This window comes from Eriocheir sinensis, chromosome 47, assembly GCF_024679095.1.
Source record: "Eriocheir sinensis breed Jianghai 21 chromosome 47, ASM2467909v1, whole genome shotgun sequence".
In the NCBI taxonomy this organism is placed as follows: Eukaryota; Metazoa; Arthropoda; class Malacostraca; order Decapoda; family Varunidae; genus Eriocheir; species Eriocheir sinensis.
The window spans coordinates 9,733,745-9,752,442 of record NC_066555.1 but is presented as its reverse complement, the minus strand read 5'-3'; the positions used below and the strand labels follow the sequence as shown (position 1 = coordinate 9,752,442).

General features: G+C 42.6%; 1 long non-coding RNA gene across 1 annotated transcript in view; it reads left to right on the top strand.

Moving 5' to 3' along the window:
- The first annotated feature begins 611 nt into the window (after positions 1–611).
- LOC126981372 (uncharacterized) overlaps positions 612–18,698 on the top strand; it is a 54,730-nt gene continuing 36,643 nt past the window's right edge. The window contains exon 1 of the long non-coding RNA XR_007733919.1: positions 612–724. This is a non-coding gene — a long non-coding RNA (uncharacterized LOC126981372). The remainder of the gene's footprint in view (positions 725–18,698) is intronic.

Genomic DNA, 18,698 nt, shown 5'->3' with positions numbered 1-18,698 from the left:
AAAGAACACCCTCAGTTTGCACCACGGTGGTGATGCAGTGTGTGGCAGCCTGAACTACTGCCGTGCTATACAAGGCTGTGATCTCTGCAGTATTCTACTTTAAGGACTAGTATTTACTCTATCTCTGTATTCATTCCCATCTAGTGCTTGGGCAATGTTCTCCGTCCTCACATTTTATTGTCTTATTGTCCAGGGGGAGGTACCGCCCCCTCCCTTGTTGTGCTTTCTTTCCTACCATTGTGTCATTTTAGTTTCATGGTGCTACCTACACATGTACTAATAGTTGTATAATCACACACTGTCATGCCTGGGGGTTGGGATGGCATGTTCCTCCCTTCTCCCTTGTTGTTTACCTGCAACAATAAACTATCAATCAATCAATCAATTATAAGCAAACCGTTGCAAAGGCTTATCCCACATACCCAGGAACTGTAACCAACGTTACCAGATTATCGTACTCAGAGCATAGTAGTTACCGGTTTTTGACGCCTAACTATTGCCAAGAAACATCAGGAATTAAGTATTTGAACCATGAATATATATGAATCGAATTATTGAGGCCCAGGAGGCAGTTTTGGGGTCGGAAGTTGGCAAATATAAGAGGCCGAGTACGACAATCTGGCAACATTGACTGTAACCCAGTCCCAGCCTCAGGTCTACGGAGTGGATTACTTGACTTGGAGAGAGCCCACTAAAGCCGATTTTTGTTTCTTCATTTTCTGAGGTACGGATAATTCTGTTTATTGTCCTTTAAGAGTAAAACGAGGCGTACAAGTAAGCTTGTTGCTGAAACATTTGGCAGTTTATATTGTTGTTTGTAGGAGGTTTCTATGGTTCAGCTGCTTCCCGCGCTTTTCTGAAATAATGGCCATCCAAATAATATTATTATGTTGCTGACTCCGTGACAAATATTGCAGTGGCTTTTGCAGCACAAATACCAAGGCAACACAAGGTGTTCGCCCACCAGGTTTACTCACTTGGCTGGGTCATCCACTCTCAGCATGGCGAGGATTTATAGTGAAAAATGTTGGGTTGGGCAAAACACCGCAGGCACGCCCCAGCCCATTGTTTGATATACTTGGAGAGCTATAACATGTGACAAATTGGGCTGGAAGGGTGTGCCATAAGCAGTGTACTTGTGTTCTGTCTTGAAAATTATTCAGTACAACAGATAAACGTGTGTGTTAGGTGATTTGAAATCAAAATTATCCCTAAGGGTCATAACTTACCTGGTGGTGCCCCCCCTACCCGGGTCCAGTCATGCAATAACCAGGGTGGTAGGGGCGCGGCCGCAGACGAGAATAGATACGCCAGTCAGATGGCCTCTTGAGAATTAAGTCTTAATCAGAACAAGAGGTGACTGATTAGGTAGGTATATTAGACAGTAGTTTAACAAAGTTGTTAAAAAAAGCAGGAGTAGAAAATTTTTGCAGTCAACTGAAGTAAACTATTGAGACGCCTTGTATCTCTGACCCCTAATTACTGATTGGATCAGAATAAATCAAAGGATTTAATAACTGATTGGTTGTGAAATATCTTAAAATATTTGATAAGATCTGAATGGATAAGATGTCTTTTTAAAGAATTTATTTTTAATAATTTCAATTGCTGTGAGTGGGGAAGGGATTCCAAACCTGAAATCTGCAGTAAAGTTACAGAATTACACCCGTCTCATACTGATGGATGAAACATTGTCTGGAAGATTTTGGTATGTTTAGGGAGACTCACCGAATTGTTTCTGTTGCAAAACATACCTTCACCCCCCCCCCCCACCCCCCCCACCCCATTCAGAAGCTAATGATTTGTGATAAAAATAAGTAACCACTTAATACAGAACACACCAAAATCGGTATTATTCTAGTGTTTGCCCGTACTCACCCCTCGCAACCAAAATTGGCTAGGAGGCCTTTGAGACTGCGGGGAATGTGGCGGTAAACATGAAATGGGTCGCAAATACATAGTTTTTGAGTTATGGGGGGTTGATAAATACCCTAGATGTAGGGAAATTCCTTACATTTACCTAGATGTAGGGAAAGTCTATACATTCATCGATTTTTTTACCATGTATGGAAACCACGCAATTTCACTCAGTCTCCATACCAAAGGGGGATCGAGGGGGGTGAAGCTCCCCCAATTAAGATTCGATTTAGTACCATAGGTAATGAAATACTGGCACGGTACTAAAACGAACTAGTGGGGTCGTGGTAATGTCTAGACGTGCATGATTGGGGTCGCCTGAAAAAAAGGTTGGGAACCATGGCTCAGTAGTTTAAATATTGTGGTCCCCACCTAAAATACAGTCGTCCCTCAAATAGTCCCGGGGCTAGGGACCCAGGATCCCCGTACTATTCGAAAATCCATTTAAAATTAGTGCCCTCCTAGAAACACTTCTGGCCACTCCTACAGGATCTGGGTCCCGCCTGGCTCAGCTGTTACCCATGGGCCCAAGTTGCCAGTTATACATTTTCAGCTGCAGTCACAGTGCAGTGTCTATATAATATGGAGGTGTAATGTCATATTTTCGAGGCGCGGAGTCAATCTCAACAATTACTGTTTCGTATCTTATTTCAAGTATGATTTAGAGAGCAATAGAAACTGTAGTAGAGAGTAAGAGTGTGAGTGTATGACAACCTTCAACAATAAACTATCAATCAATCAGGGAGCGCTGCCAGGATGGCTCCATTGCCAAGCGTGGTAACACTATAGCAGAAAATGCATAACTGGCAACTTTGACCAGCTAGTAGAAGCTGAGCCAGGCGGAACCCAGATTCACGTGGTATGCTCTCCCTACCGTAACTGAACTCATACCAAAACGTAACTTCTCCTAAATCTGAATTCTTCTGCAAGGTGAATATCTTTCTCAAATGCTTTGGGGTGCTTTCAGCAAGAGTTTTGGCTTGTCTCTTGGGTCCCATGTTCATGTTATGTGGTAATGGAGAAGGGTAGCTCAGGTTGTGCACACAGACGGACTTAGGGAAAGCGCATAGGTTCCAATCTGGCAAAAAAAAGTGTTCCTGATGTTGTGCATACACAAGACTGAGGAGATGTGCGTGGGTGGCAGTCTGGTAGAACAGTGTTGCCACTCACGCCATGGCTAATTGGTGCGACGAGCGAAAAATTTAAAAATCCTAAATAAATCTTCTATGACAATCCGTATAAAACCAAAACCGTACTATTTGAGGGACGACTGTAACCGATTTCTCCCTTTTCCTTTACTTCTAAGTACTTGCATCTTCATATTATGGTTGAGGGACATATGTATTTCGTTCCTTAACTATTATATGGAGGCGTATTATCGTATTTGGAGGCACGGATTCAATCGCCACAATTACATTCAATTACTGTTGACACGAACGCGTGAAGCACAGATTCGAAATGCGGTTAGTCAGGATTCACGTGCTCGAACAGGAGGTTGGGGCTAACACACACGGCATTACCTGCTGCTGCGTCTAGAACGTGGCGCTGGACAGATCACGAGTAGCCAGCTTGTGTCAGTGATAAACAATGAAGATACACCGTGTTTGGTGCCATGGACTCTACTAGCAGGACAGAAACCTCACGATGAGGCAAGCTACTCGAATCGGTGCTAGTGAGAGGGATGAGTGTGGTGTAGGTGGTTTATGTGGACGCATCTGGCCGCCGGCACCAAGCCAGACGGGTGAGGTGAGCATTGTTTGGTTGGTTCACTACACTTCTCTCCCAGAGCAAGCTTGGGTCTAGTGGGAATGCATGGTTTCCATATGGGGTACAGTAAATTCGTTGCAAACCTTTATTTCAGTGGTGGCAGGAGGAAAAAGTCCCTAAATGTAGGGAATATCCCTAGATCTAGGGTAATTTTCCCCCCCCCCCCCCACACACACACACACACTAAAAAATATGCGATTGTGACGGATTTTGTGCCCCCCACCCGAAACCCCGCATTCCCACAGGTCCCCAAGCTTGGTTTGGGGGAGAGGGGGGATTGCCCCAAAATCTACCAAAGAAATTAATTTATCTACACTGATGAATCACAGTAGCAAATTATTTATTTCCTATTACTGTCTAACATTGGTGAAAATTATCCTTGATGCGCATGTTTGTAACACACTAAGTTGAATTCCATCAGTTAGTGATGCAGCTGAGATGGGGCTCCACTGTTACCAGGCAGTTCCTTTTCTTCTTTGCTCCAATCAGTAAGTCTGTCGGAGATGGAGCCGCGGTATCCAGGTGTTGGCCCTGGTCCAGTACTTCAGCCTCTCACAGTAGTTCATGTGCTGGACCCTGTTGATTTTACTTGTGAAGGCCTTCTGGTGGCCCTCAATCTCGGAAATTTCTGATATTCTTTGGTGGGACTATAGTCCATTGACTCTAACTTGAGCCCTGTGGCTTGGCCCGGGGAAACCCCCATTGTTTACAGATCTAGCGGTGACCTGCACATAGCGATCTGTCTCACTGTTAGTCTGTTCGTTATCTATTTATGGAATATATGTCATGCCCCGGGAGTTTATTTGCTCTTTTTCTGTTTTCCTACACGTTCTCTGCGTGTATCAAAACACACGAGAAATTAATCAAGACAAGGTGGGGGTATTCGCCGGCTGCCTGGGATTGAACCCGCGACCAACGTGACGGGAGAGCCACTCCTTACCGAGTCTGCCAAAGAGATACCCCACTAGCTAAGTGGGTTATAGGAGGCTCGTTCATCAGGCATGGTCGCCGCACTACTCGACTTTCCCCTCTATGTAGATTAATTTCTGTGTGTTGAGACCTTTAGACTGTGACCCATTTTGGTGCACTATTTCACAATGTCTCCGTAGAGGCATACCTCCAACGCTTCCCATTTTCTATTACCCTCGGAGCATGGGCCATCCTACCTGTTACCCCTTCAGGGAAACTCAACAGAACTGCAGGAGAGGATGCCCACCGCTATACCACCACTGTCATGCCCCGGGATTTGATTTTCTCTTTTTCTGTTTTCCTACACATCCTCTGCGTGTATCGAAACACACGAGAAATTAATCAAGATCAGGGTATTCACCGGCTGCCTGGGATTGAACCCGCGACCAACGTGGCGGGAGAGCCACTCCTTACCGAGTCGGCCAGAGAGGTACCCCACTGGCTAAGTGGGTTATGGGAGGCTCGTTCATCAGGCATAGTCTCCGCACTACATATATATATCCATAATATGACTGCATGGTGTTATGAATGGCTTGGGATTAGAGGGAAAGACAACGACTCGGTAAACCTTCCATATCACTTGGCAACGTGGCTCATGAGACGTTGCCGTTTGATGGACCTTGGCAACGGGCGCCAAGCTGCATCATTCAGCGTTCCGCCACAATGGACTGCTCAAGTAGATCTCACTCTCGCGCCCTGCACAGCCATGCAAGAAAGAGAGAGAGAGGTAGCGACCCTCTCTGAGGAGAGTTATGGAGTGATGTGGCACCAGCGTGGTCTCGTGGGGAATCCCTGAGTTGCGCCCAAGGGCTTAACCCTTTCACGCACCGTGATGCGGTTCGCATCAAAACGGAATCGTCTACATCTGAGCTTTTGACTCGAATCGCGTCAAAAAACTTTTAAAAATTCGCCAAAAACAAAGTATCTTTCAGAATTGTGTCAAATTTTATTGCATCAAAGATCCAAGCTAGACCTTTAAAATAAATTAATCATCAACTCTCGTGCCTTTGGATTTGAAGTGATAATTGCCCGTGGCTTAGTTGCCTCTCTGCAGGTAGCCTGTGAGCGCGGACTGTCATCCCTTAAAATTCAAGAAATGGTGAAGTTGTTTCTGTTTGTCAGAAACATCTGCGATGGTTCCTAATGAGTCTGGTGTGTGTGTGTGTGTTGTTATTCGATCCATGTGTTTATGTGGTTGAGTCAAGATGGGTGGGATGGCCGCACACACGCAGTGGTGACAATGAGAACTGGCATGGAGGAACCACAGACACACCACACCCACAACTGTTTCTTCCTTCCACTTAACTGCAGCAACAAGTCCACAACTTGGGTAATGGCAGCACAAGCCGCGACAGCCCTTACTTTAGCAGACGACGCCATGTTGTTACAGGACAAGTGCTTTGTTTACATTGTGGATATGGGCAACCGACCTTGGCCGTGTGTGACGCACACCCGGAAAAGTTGGAGTTGCCGGTTGCCCTAGCTGGCGCCAACTCGGTGGGAAGAAAAAAGCCCAGTGTGACAACAGGTTGCGGATAACCGTGAACTCGCTCCTGGTTGGGCGTACGGGCATTGCCTGTAGCCCCAACGGTTGGACGAAAACGGCCATTGTGACACCGCCTTAAGGCAGTAAACCCGCCGATAGGGTGAGCGTCGGCGATGACATCATTGGACTCCCAGCGAATCACAAGCGTGTTTTCAGAACTGTCAGCCAATCGTAAGGCAGCCGCCTTCAACTGTGGCTTCAAACCGACCCGTTCTCTCTCTCTCTCTCTCTCTCTCTCTCTCTCTTGCCATAGCTACAGTGTTTGGAGGAAAATGTCCAGTGTGATACTACCTTTAAAGGTAGCGTGCATGACGCCGATGGTAAGTAGACGTGACTCGTACTTGTCAAAGCAGAGCGAAACTCGGGGTGATAATGCGCAAAAGTCGGGATGGTAAGAATTTAGGACTAACCGTGAAACTCGGATAGCGTGAAACTCGAGAGGGTACTGTACAACGTTAGCCTCAATAGTCATCTTCGATGCACTTATTCTCAAACATCGTAGTGAGTGAGTGAGTGAGTGTCTTAATTTCTTTTACGAATAATATTACATATAACCATTAGTTCAGTTTCCATGTCTGATATTTGTAATGTGTATATTATAATGTACATGTGAATGGGTGACTGTATGTGTCGCAACATCATGGCAGCCACGCCACAGGATGTTTACTAACACGTAGGTGCCAAAACTTGTCAAATCAGCACCGTTCCCACAGCAAGGAGCACCTCCTAAGCACAACCTAACACCTACGTGTTAGTAAACATTCTGTGGCGCGGCACTGCCATGATGTTGCGACACATACAGTCACCCATTCACATGTAGATTATAATGTAGACATTACATCGCTCGGTCACCTAAAAGTCGCGACCCTGCGACTCACCCGACCTTAAAAATTAGTGTACCTATCCATGTTACAGACGCACAATGTGAACTAGCTAAGCAAGTTGCTTTAAAGAATTATATACAGTCAGAGCTGCCTAACGATACAACATCGGGAAATGTCTATGATAATAAAAATAATCATGGAAGTAACATGAAATGGGTAAAGTACATACAGGTTGAGGTAAACGGGGCTAGAGTCATGGACATGGAAGCTGAGTTCTATTCCGAAAAAACAAAAAAATAATAGCTCGAATAATTATTTACATGATACATCCTAGAAAAATAAATTGACTAAACTGTCATTAGGATACATGGTAATGGAGCTATTTGGAATAGTAAAAAGAAAAAGGAAAAATCCTTGAAGAAGATCTGCTACACACTGAACCTTCGAGTCACACCTTGACACAAAACTGTCGCAGAGAAACACTCATCCGGCGCATGACAATCAATTGCCAGTGTCGTTATCCTCGGCACGCCTTTGAGATGGGCGGGGTTTACAACAATAGATGAGGGTGTGTGAAAAGAGGTAATGTTATCCGTAGAGTCTCCTAATAGTTACAATGTGATAACAAGGACAAGTCTGGAGAGCTGTCAGCACCACTAACTCCTCATACTCCATTTTTCAGGTCTACTGTACTATAAAAGAAAATCCTGTCACCAAGTTGTGAAATCACCGTTGTAATAAATCTCACAGAAATATATAAATCCAGCCTAATTGATCAAAGTAATTCCAGCATTAACCCTTTCATTGTTAAATGCTCGCAGCGAGCGTTAGGCGTATTTGCTGGTGGTGCTAAACGCTCCCTGCGAGCTCCAGTCGCACTCAAATCTCCCGCGTATGAAAGTGTTCCACCACTATTTCTCACAACACAGGATTGCCAGTTGAGTGGGTTCTCCACTAAATTTGGTGGAAAATCATATCAGCCCAACGCAGAAAATCTACGGACGAGCAGCTGGTGGATGTTGTTGACCAATATAGCGACATTTTTGCATAGTTTCACCTATCACATGACTGATATTTTGACCAAATAGTTGTAAAGTTTGCAGTTGGCAATACTGCCCTGCCAGCACCCCATCATCAAGAGATCTACAGTAGTTGCCTTACGGCTGACCGTTGCGCACGTATAAATGTACGTCTTCACAGGCAACACCCCCTGAATGTGCCTGTACGTTCACAGGAGAGGCTTACATGACCAAATCTTATAGATCTTGGCCTCCTCTTTCCAATGGTGCTATTGTTTTGTAGCTGTGATGAATAGTTTTTGAGATACAGAGGTTAAAAGCAAGCACTAGCGTCACTTGCTGGTGGTGCTAAAAGCTCGCTGCGAGCGCCAGTCGCACTCACTCCAAAAAACGCCCCCTGAACGTGCCTGTACGTTTGCAGGAGAGGCTTACATAACCGAATCTTATAGATCTTGGCCTGCTCTTTCCAATGGTGTTTTTGTTTTGTAGCTGTGATAAACAGTTTTTGAGATACAGCGGTTAAAAGAGATCCCCTTCCCCTGCTGGGGTGCCCGAGCGCGCCTGGGGGGATAGTCTCATTGCGAGCGCTTAGCAAGGAAAGGGTTAATAAACATCAAATTAAAAAGACAAATTTCCACCTATCCTCCGATCGGAACGGACATGGATGACTGAATCTTTGATGTAAAAAATAATTCCCGTAATGGTTAACAGTGGTATGTCAAGGAAAAGGTAAGTAAGACTTGTCTGCATGCTTCCAAAGCTGACATATTCACATGCTGGTTACAATAAAAGTTAGGGACAGCGTCTGCTCAAGTGTAATTAGGTCTGTCTTTGCAGAGAAAAATGTCTGTTTCAAACAGAAGCACATGAGGTTCAAGGTTAAAAAGTACCTATCCCTATGTTAGTCAACACCCTCGATTATTATGGTCCCAAACAACCAAGGAGACTGACTGCCCTGCATCAACTCAGCAATAAAAAGAAAATAGTGAGTAAGAGTGAAAAGTATTACTCAAGCACTCCCCCCTCGCATGAAAAAGATGCAGGCAACAGCTCAGGAACCAAACGTAAATTAGTAATTGCGAGGACGCAGGTTATAGTCGTGTGTTGGAAAGATAGACAAGGCATCGTCAGGCTGAGGCAAACAGGCGGTTCTCGCTGGTTCAACTAAAGTTGAATCAAGGACCTCAGGCTGGGCATCTGTCTTTTTGAGGCGATCACTATGCACAATTTCATATGAATTAAAAATGAGGTTGTAAAGCTCAAATTTGTTACCACCTAGTTGTCTATCTGGTGTGGGCTCACGAAATTAGGGGACAACTTCGAATGTCTCTCTGGGACTCAAAGCATAACAAAGTCACCCACTTTCAAGGAAACAGGGGCGTCACGCTTGTGTTGCTGCAAGCACATAGCCTCAGATGTAGCCTGTAGTCTCTGACATTTCTATGAATATCTGTGAAAACTTTGAGTTGAACCTTAGAATAATCATCTACATTATATACAGGTGAATGAGAACTACTAAGCAGGTCATATGGGAGTCTCTTCTCAACCCCAAAAATTATGTAGTGGGGAGATTGTCCCGTTGACTCACAAACACGGGTGTTTATGCTTGCTGCAACATATGCTAGCCAGTCCTCCCAGGTATGCTGAAGTCCGCTAATGGCCGGGCGCAAGACATCTAAAATCTTCCGATTAGCGCGTTCAACAAGGCCGTTGTTGGCTGGGTGATAACTGACTGTAAAACTTTGTGTAATGCCAAACTGTTTGCATATTTCTGTTAAAAGTTGATTTTGAAACTCAGTTCCATTATCACTTAACAACACTCTAGGTGTGGAGTATGGACAAATTAGATGAGTTATTAGGGCATGAGCAATGGACTTAGCAGATTTATCTTTCACCGGGGCTAACACAGCGTACCGAGACAAGTGATCTACACAAACCAAGAGGTACCTAGAGCCCTGGTGGCTGGCGGGAAGCTGTAGCAAGTCAATAGAAACTACATCCCAAGGCCAGTCAGGGGGCGGGTATTCGAGGATCGGCGCAGGCCTAGGCACCGTCCCTTTATGTCCTATCATGTCTGAGAACAATGTGTTAATCATCCTCTGAAAAGTAATGGGTGCGGTTTTGAGGCCGAATGGCATCCTTAACCAGTGTCTGTACTCAAAGATAATTTGTGTGTGATGAATGTTCAGTGTGCTGGAAATAATCGTTGGATATTTAATTGTGATACTATAATGAAAATATGTAATGTGTATATTATAATGTACATGTGAATGGCTGCCATGATGTTGCGACACATACAGTCACCCACACAAATTATCTTTGAGTACAGACACTGGTTAAAGATGCCATGATTGGTCATGTTATGAATTCTTTCAATTTCAGCCTGGAGAGCTACACAACACTGGTCATTCGCTGAGTGGTTGTTTTCAGGCTTCTTGTACCTCACACAATTTATACATTTCTTTTCAGCCATGGTGCACTCCTGTGATTTATAATTGCCAGCGCATTTGAAACAATTTGGGGCGTCTCCATTGGTCTTGGCAGTACAGTTGGCCTCAAGATGGTCGTATCTCTGACAATGATTGCATATAATTGCATGGTATCTGTCTCTCGCTGTGTATATTCCCCATTCTAAATTTAACTTGTCATGATTCTTGTGAATCAGCTCTCTTACAGTTGGGTCACACCTCAATATGTATTGCATTGTGCCGCCAGCTGCAGGCCTGCTAAAAAACAGCTCAATCTTATCCTCAACACCCACAATGGCTTGTAAGAACTCATTGTGGTCTAAGATGGTCTCCTTTATTTTTTCTTTGGTCTCCTCTTTTTGCACATTGCATATCATGATCTTTGGTTTCATCTTTCCAACACTCTTGGTATTAATTTGCTCAACAGACTCTAGTTTTTGAGTAGCCTTATCCCTTGTGTTCTCATTATCAAAGTTAATGACAATGTTACCTCTGTTTGTAAATCTTGAATCAGTTATTTGAATACCATTCAGTGCCTGGTAGACTTCATCCTTCATGTCTGTTGCCTTCTTTTCCTGTGTAGAAGCTTTTACAACTAAGAGATTTTTCTTGACCTTCTTGCCTCTCTTTGCCACCTCAGCCCAACTGGATTCAGCATGCTCAGCACGTTTAAGGGTGTCAACAACTTATCCCAGCTCCTCCTGCACCTTCATAGCCCTTGATTCAACTTCATCCTTAACCACAGATATTTCCTTAGATAATTCTTGCTTGAATTCATCCATTTTTTCCACAGTTTTGGTAGCCAGAGATGCTTTATGAAGGCATGGGTTGCAAATCCAATTTATTTTAGGTATATATATTCTCCTGTTAATTCCAGGCAGATGAGCACACTTCACATGACACCATTTAGGGCACAGACAGCATCCAATCCACTTATCGCCTGTGAGATCCACATAAATGTAACAGAAATTCCTCATGCCCCTGGCTCGGCCAGCCATGTCGACGCAGCACTTTCGCAAGCAAGACACAACACATCCGCTCAGCGCAGCGACTCACTACTCATGTTTGTTATTACAGTCGTCGCGTATGACGCGGATTCGTAAGGCGCGGTTTCCTATGACGCGGTATGGTTTCAGAACTGTATGTTCAAATCACACTGGTAAAATCATCGATGACACGGTTCGTGGCCAAACGAGCGCAGAGTTGCCAGATTGGATTTTTTTCCGAGGGGGAAAATCTCACGGAGGTTGGGTTGGTTTTTGGGAGGATTTCTATCCTCTCTCTCTCTCTCTCTCTCTCTCTCTCTCTCTCTCTCTCTGCACATTTAAGCATTCAGTAAGTTACAAATTATCCTCACTATCAGGATGATCATATACAGTATAGCCAAAATTTTTAGGTGTAGACAAGAAGAACGTTCGCAGTCGGCTGCCGTGGCCCCCACTCAAATTCCAAGTCACAGTCATGGCATGTTCCCTGACCACTCCGCATCTCTTCCCGTCAGTCTTTTCCCACTCCTTTTGCTCCTTTTTTCATGTAAGGTGGACCTGGCCCAACTGTCTATTCTGGCAGGCAAAAACGAAAGCGATCTGGCTAACTAGCCTACTAAAATCTACGGCAGGTGCCACTTCTGCACATCAGCCTGCTGGCAAATTGGCTTTTAAAAATCTAAATTGGCCAGTGTTTCCAGAGCCTTTCGATCCTTTCTTTTGTCTTTCTCGCTGCCCAGTCCAAAAGGGAAGAAATCAGAAACACGGTGTATAAAGAAACTAACGAGAGAGAGAGAGAGATCTTTGAAAGTGGTTGGTCACCACTAATTATTGCATTAATATGCATGGCAAATAATATTTTTGTCGATTCCGGGTTGGCAGGGAAAGTAAATGGTTGGGCGGAATGTGGCAGCGCAGTGGGTCCCGACTCGAGTCCCTTGATAGAGAGAGTCCCGACAACATAAAATTTGGACGCCATTATTGGCCCTGTTTTCGCCGCGCTTTTCAAATGCTAGCACACGTTCTCTTTTGTATTTCTGTTTCACAGCCATACAGGCCATCCACTGAAACTGAGCACACTTGTGTCAGACCTGCACACCTTCCCCTAACAGCCAGCAGGGAGCCAGCAGCCAACGAGCTCTGGGAAAGTAAATAAGAGACAGTTTGTGTCTACATCAACAGGTATCGCCAACTCACCATTACACCCTTATACTTTACCATAATTTGGTCACCAGCCACTGCCTCAGTATTGGCACTCAGTAACCCACGTAGCCTGTGATATAGGCGTGTCACTGCGGGCTGCTGATGTCATTGAGAGGCAGCAGCGCTCAGAGGGTACTGAGAGACTTCAAACAAGTCTGGGTGCTTCTCTTTGACTGGTGCTGCTGTGATGGATGGATTTAACAATACTCATCACTGTAAAACATGATCAGCAGCAGTTTGGGAAGTCTTTCTATTACCTACATATCCCTTCATCGCCTGACCCTTGCCTGCAGGGAGGGACGCTGCCTCCTGAACGTCATGAGCCTTGATATACTTGTCATGGGCCACGTGGCTTCATCAATGCAAAGGCATTTTACTTCCTTTCTGTTACCTGCTTGCAGAAAACTTTAGCATATGGAGAGAAAATTAGTGTAAACTAATTATCTTGGGGTGAGGCCGTGAGGGGTCACTGATTCCATTACTCGCCGGGCTGCTATCTTTCAACACACACACACACACACACTAGGATGTAGTTGCTGCAATAAATTTTGTGCGATCCCAAGGTATTGTGAAGATAAGTTATCAATGAGTTCAATAACATTTAATTTAATTTAATTGAAACACTTATTGTTGATTGATAAATAATACCGTAAAATACTAAGGCCATGTAAACATGTTTCATTTTGCTTGAGGGTCAAAATAGGTTTAGAGAATATTGTAGGAAAATGTCAACATATTATAATGACATTGGTACCAATGAAAATGAAGAATGTACAACCTTATAAATTAGGCTATTAAATAAAGATGGACTTGTAACCCAACCTAGAGGAGTTTCTAGCTGAAGCGCCTTCACATGAGCAAATAGTAACCTAACCTATCACCGCTGAAATAGTAATATTTCCCCGCATTTTAAAATCTCGGAAACGAGTAATAATAATGGAAACTGTTACCAGAGTGATGATTAGCAAATACAATATAAAAAAGTAATGTATTAACTTTTAAGAGTGAGTTGGGTGTGATTCTAGAGTTTTACCAAGACAGGTATGGCTCACCAAAAGCTAGCCTCTGTTCATCTAAACTCTTGTAACACGTCCAGTCTATTAGACTGTGGCCTTGATGAGACTGTGAAATATCCATTGTGAGTCTGTAATAACAGCTAGGAAAGATCAGACTGAATAATTTTGGCCATAAGGGCCACAGCTTCCTTTATCAGCTTCAGTGTCTGGACCTGATGCGAACGATTGTTTCAGTCCTTGTAGCTGTGCCTCTCTCACAATGATTTCCAATTTTCCATAGACAGTACAAAGGGAGGGCGGTTAAAACAGCAAGACACACACAATGGCAGTGTGTGTGTCTTGCTGTCATAACCGATGGTTTCCTCCCAAGACGACTGACTGTTAGCACACCTCTGTCTTCTCAGCGGCTTTGCAGTTAATTAATACACTTTGTATCCCCTCTGTGGCATGTTGCTACAACCGAAGGCTAGTCAGCAAGGCATTGTTACATTAAAAAGCAGCCGAATCCGCTTCCAAAATAGGTAAAATTATGCTTTTAATACCTCAGTTCAAAGTCGGCGCGGTGCTCATAGGGCCAAAAATGGCGCCCAGCAGCCTTATACATAGGGCCGCATATGTCGGGACCAAAAAGACTATAAACGAAGAGATAGTGGTATGTAGTAATTCCTCGGGCATGCGGAAGTAGCGCCATCTATTGCAGCCCACCAAAAACGTTATTTTTCAGGGGTAGCTTTACTATTTTGATGTACCTGCCACAGCACCCTATCCGGCCTTTACTTGCTTTTTTCATTATTGTAAAATGATTTTACTAACGGGGTAAAGAAAAATATATTTGTTCTTATGTTTTATTAGGTATTATCTACACTATCAATTTGTTATTTTATGAAAAATATGGTGTAGAAAGCATTTGCTAATATATATATATATATATATATATATATATATATATATATATATATATATATATATATATATATATATATATATATATATATATATATATATATCTATATATGTGTGTGTGTGTGTGTGTGTAGCAAACATATCCAGTGCTTTAAATACAAGCAAAGCATACAGCATTCTATGCATATCCTAGAATATTATAATGCCTTTGCAACTGTGGTAACCCGGATGTCACACTTTCCTGTGTCCCAGGGTAATGGGTTCCCTAACACCACAGGCTCAAGGGCCAATGTTATGGAGATGAGCACCGAGGCCACACGCTGCTACAGTGTATGCCCCCAACCGTACCTTTGCCTTTTGCAACATGCTCTTAGCTGAGTAGAAATATCATACTAACTGTACAAGTGCCAGATAATGGCAAGCATTGCACACTGTTTGACAGGGCAGAGAACAAAAGCTTCTGAGCATTACAACTGAAATAAACAATGGGAGACACTTAAAGCTTGTTAACTGAACATGGCCCGATTTATAACAGGCAAAACCAACAATGGTGCGTTATATACAATAAAAACTGTATAAAAATGTTGCAAGGCACATCAATATAAGAGTAAAGCATCATAAAACATGTTCAAATACATGATGGAGGACATCAAGAAGGTAACACATGAGTTGTCTTAAATGGAATGCAATAACTTGGTGGTCCTGGGAGACAGCCGAGCCTGGAGGTGAAAATGGGATGTAGGACACAGTATGATCTCAAGCTCTGACCTTGGTGTCAGGGTCATGAAGATATTAAGCTCAGTAGGCACAACTATGCAGCGGAGGCACATATGATAAAAGCAAATGAGACAAAATAAGGCAACTCATAGTGAAATAAAATATCATGAAAGTTATGCTGCAGTATGTGACACACCAAATTACAGGGCAGAGAGTGATATGTATTTCATAGGCTACATCAGTAAACATGTAGCATTTATTGCAGGAACCACACATTAAAGTCGTATGTAATAAAATATATGTTTTTAGCACACATTAAAGTTGGATGTAATAAAATATATGTTTTTAGCACACATTAAAGTTGGATGTAATAAAATCATTTGATATGAAACTCCTTGAACTTGCCAACCAAACAAACCACTCTCTGTCCACCCCACCCCCCTCAAAAAAACATTATTTTTCAAAAGGTTTATGAGGCATTAGTCAAGACTATCAACTGCCATTACATTTTGTCAAAAAAAATCATACCTATGTGATTATGTATATCATATAAAGCAGAAAAAAAACATTGCATGCTGTAATACGAACAAGATTACTCCTGGAAGCCACATTAATGATGCCAGACATGTGATGATCGACACTTAGTGTGATGAAATTACATGCTGAATTTCATATCATGAAACCAAGCCAAGTGTCACTGCAGCACATATTAGGTAAGGCAGACACCAAAAGCTTGTTACCTAAACAAGGTTAAACATAACAGGCAAAATCCACAATAAAGCATTGCATACTGTTTAGGGAAGAGAACAAATGCTTCCAAGCATTACACCTGAAATAAACAATGGCAGATATTCAAAGCTTGTGAGCTGAACAAGATCTGATTTATAACAGGAAAAACCAACAATGGTGCATTACATGCGATATCTGGCAGGGGATTCCTTGCATTACAACTGGAAAGTGGCAGACACCTAAAGCTTGTTAACTGAACAAGATCTGATTTATAACAGGCAAAACCAACAATGGTGCATTACATGTGATATCTGGCAGGGGAGATAAATAATTCCTTGCATTACAACTGGAAAGTGGCAAACACCCAAAGGTTGTTAATTGAACAAGATCTGATTTATAACAGGCAAGACCAACAATGGTGCATTACTTGCAATATTTGACAAAGTATATGGAAAAAAATTATTGGCGTAACAAGAGTAATACTAAATAATGGCAAATCCCACGAAGTATCTCTTCTTTTGACAAAGCCTGTGCTCTTTGCTGCAGGGCTGTCAGAGTCTGTTTGCTCCAGCCAACATGTACTGAAATACCCCTGAGTCATGAGTGAAGTGTTGAAACTGAAGACAAGTGAAATACTGTGCTTAGAAATCTATTAGCATTTGGACTTTGATAGTATAAGGCCAGAGCAAACCTCCTCTCATGTAACCCATATCTCCTACTTGGCTTAGATCTTGGCATCTTGCAGCATGTTGAACCTGACCTTAGAAAAAATCCACCCCTATTGGATCTAAAAAATTGCTGGCTCTGGGCAAAAATTACCCAGGAGTTGTAACAGCCTGGGCTTTGAGCTGCCTTGCCTCCTGGTGCAGATGAAAGACGGTTTTGTGCAGCAATTTTCACTTTTCATGTCTGAAAATACATGCAAAAATATTTAATCAATTCTAAATAATAAAATATCTGCATGTAATTGCATTATTTTCAGTGCTATAAGGACAGTGAATCTAAGCATTGACATTATGTCTGCACGCCAGCTTCGATGGAAGGCTTCACTTAGACTGCCTGACAAGAGTAATATTTTCAGGAGATGGGGGAGAGGATATAACTGGAGACTCTTGACAGATATAATGTCAAGATCTACAAGCACCCATTTTCCATATATATATCTTTGATGTTCAGTCCATACCAAAACATTTGTCAATGTGTTGCCACACTAAAAATCTAAAAATTTCCTGTTTTTGCAATGTTAGTCATACCTAAGCCCTGCTAAACCATCCAAGTGAATCAAGAATGAGTTCCGGGGGGCAGCATGAGCCAATACTAAATGGCGCCACTATAAAAAAAATTGCCTGCATCATGACGGGCCTGGGCCGACTGCCAGGCCCCTGAAGAAAACCTACCGGCGCTATAGGCGGGTGGGGAAAAAAAAGGATCACATCAGAAGAATGGACAAAGGTTTGTTAGTGGCACTTCAAGGTTATGCTACCTCTCCAAAGATTGGCCAGTCATGGTTTAAAGTGGAACAGGATAAACAAGAAACAGGCAGGTATCTGTGGACACTACTGTTACTATCAACTGCCAGCCCATGGCAAAATTTGAACCTATGCTATCAAAAATATAAGACCCATATGCTGATCACTCGACTAATCGTAACGGTACTACACCCATAGAAACATAATAGAGTTTAAATATATCATTCAAAATGTCAACCTTTTTACATACCTTTTTTTAAGATATGTTGCCTACTGGTGTTACAGTTAAATATTGAACTCAGTTTGAATGCAGAGATGAGGTATGTTATTAAGCTGTAATGTTTCCAACACATTAGTTGTGATTAAAGCAATACGGAATAGTAACTAAAGAGGATAAATTATCACTGAGAACAAGAGGTTCCTTACTATATTGTCGTGAGCTTGATGGCCGAGTCGAGTTTCCTCCAACCCCATCAAGTTCACACCCTGTTGAGAGGCAATTTTTTAATCAAAGTGAAAAATGGATGCAAATGGTCACTAAAATTAGTTATTATACTTGGTGTCACAAATTTGGGCAAATAATTTAGGGAAGGACTCCCGGACTTGGCATCACTGATGAGGTAAATGATCTCGTGCACTCATTAGGCTATAATATATACATTGTTATAATGTGTATCATTGTCTTGTTACTATATATTACCTACTGATAATGGAAATACATGTCAGGATTAATCATCAAATACAAGGAAAAAAGAATCATGTATGGAAATTGTGAACTTTTAAGTTCATGTAACAAACAAGGTTTATTATACACAAAAAGGTTGGATACTTCAGATGTAAAAGATTTTTGGATATAACATCACCCCCTTCCTCCATATTAGTTCTTTAAAGCAAGGGTTGACTACAGCTGATTATTATTTGCGGCAGGTTTAATAACACTTTTTTTAGTGCAAAGCATCTGGAAATCAATGATCATTCATTATAAGGAATACTTCTCATGAGTAGCTACTAAAACTTAACAACCTAGAAGGATGCACAATCATACTATAAAGGATAGATATATTATAAGACATAGCCACACATTGGATCCATAGGGAGGCCCGGCCCCCCCATAGTCCTGAGTGATACAGGAAAACTAGCTCAAAAGCGCGCTGCGGCTAAAACA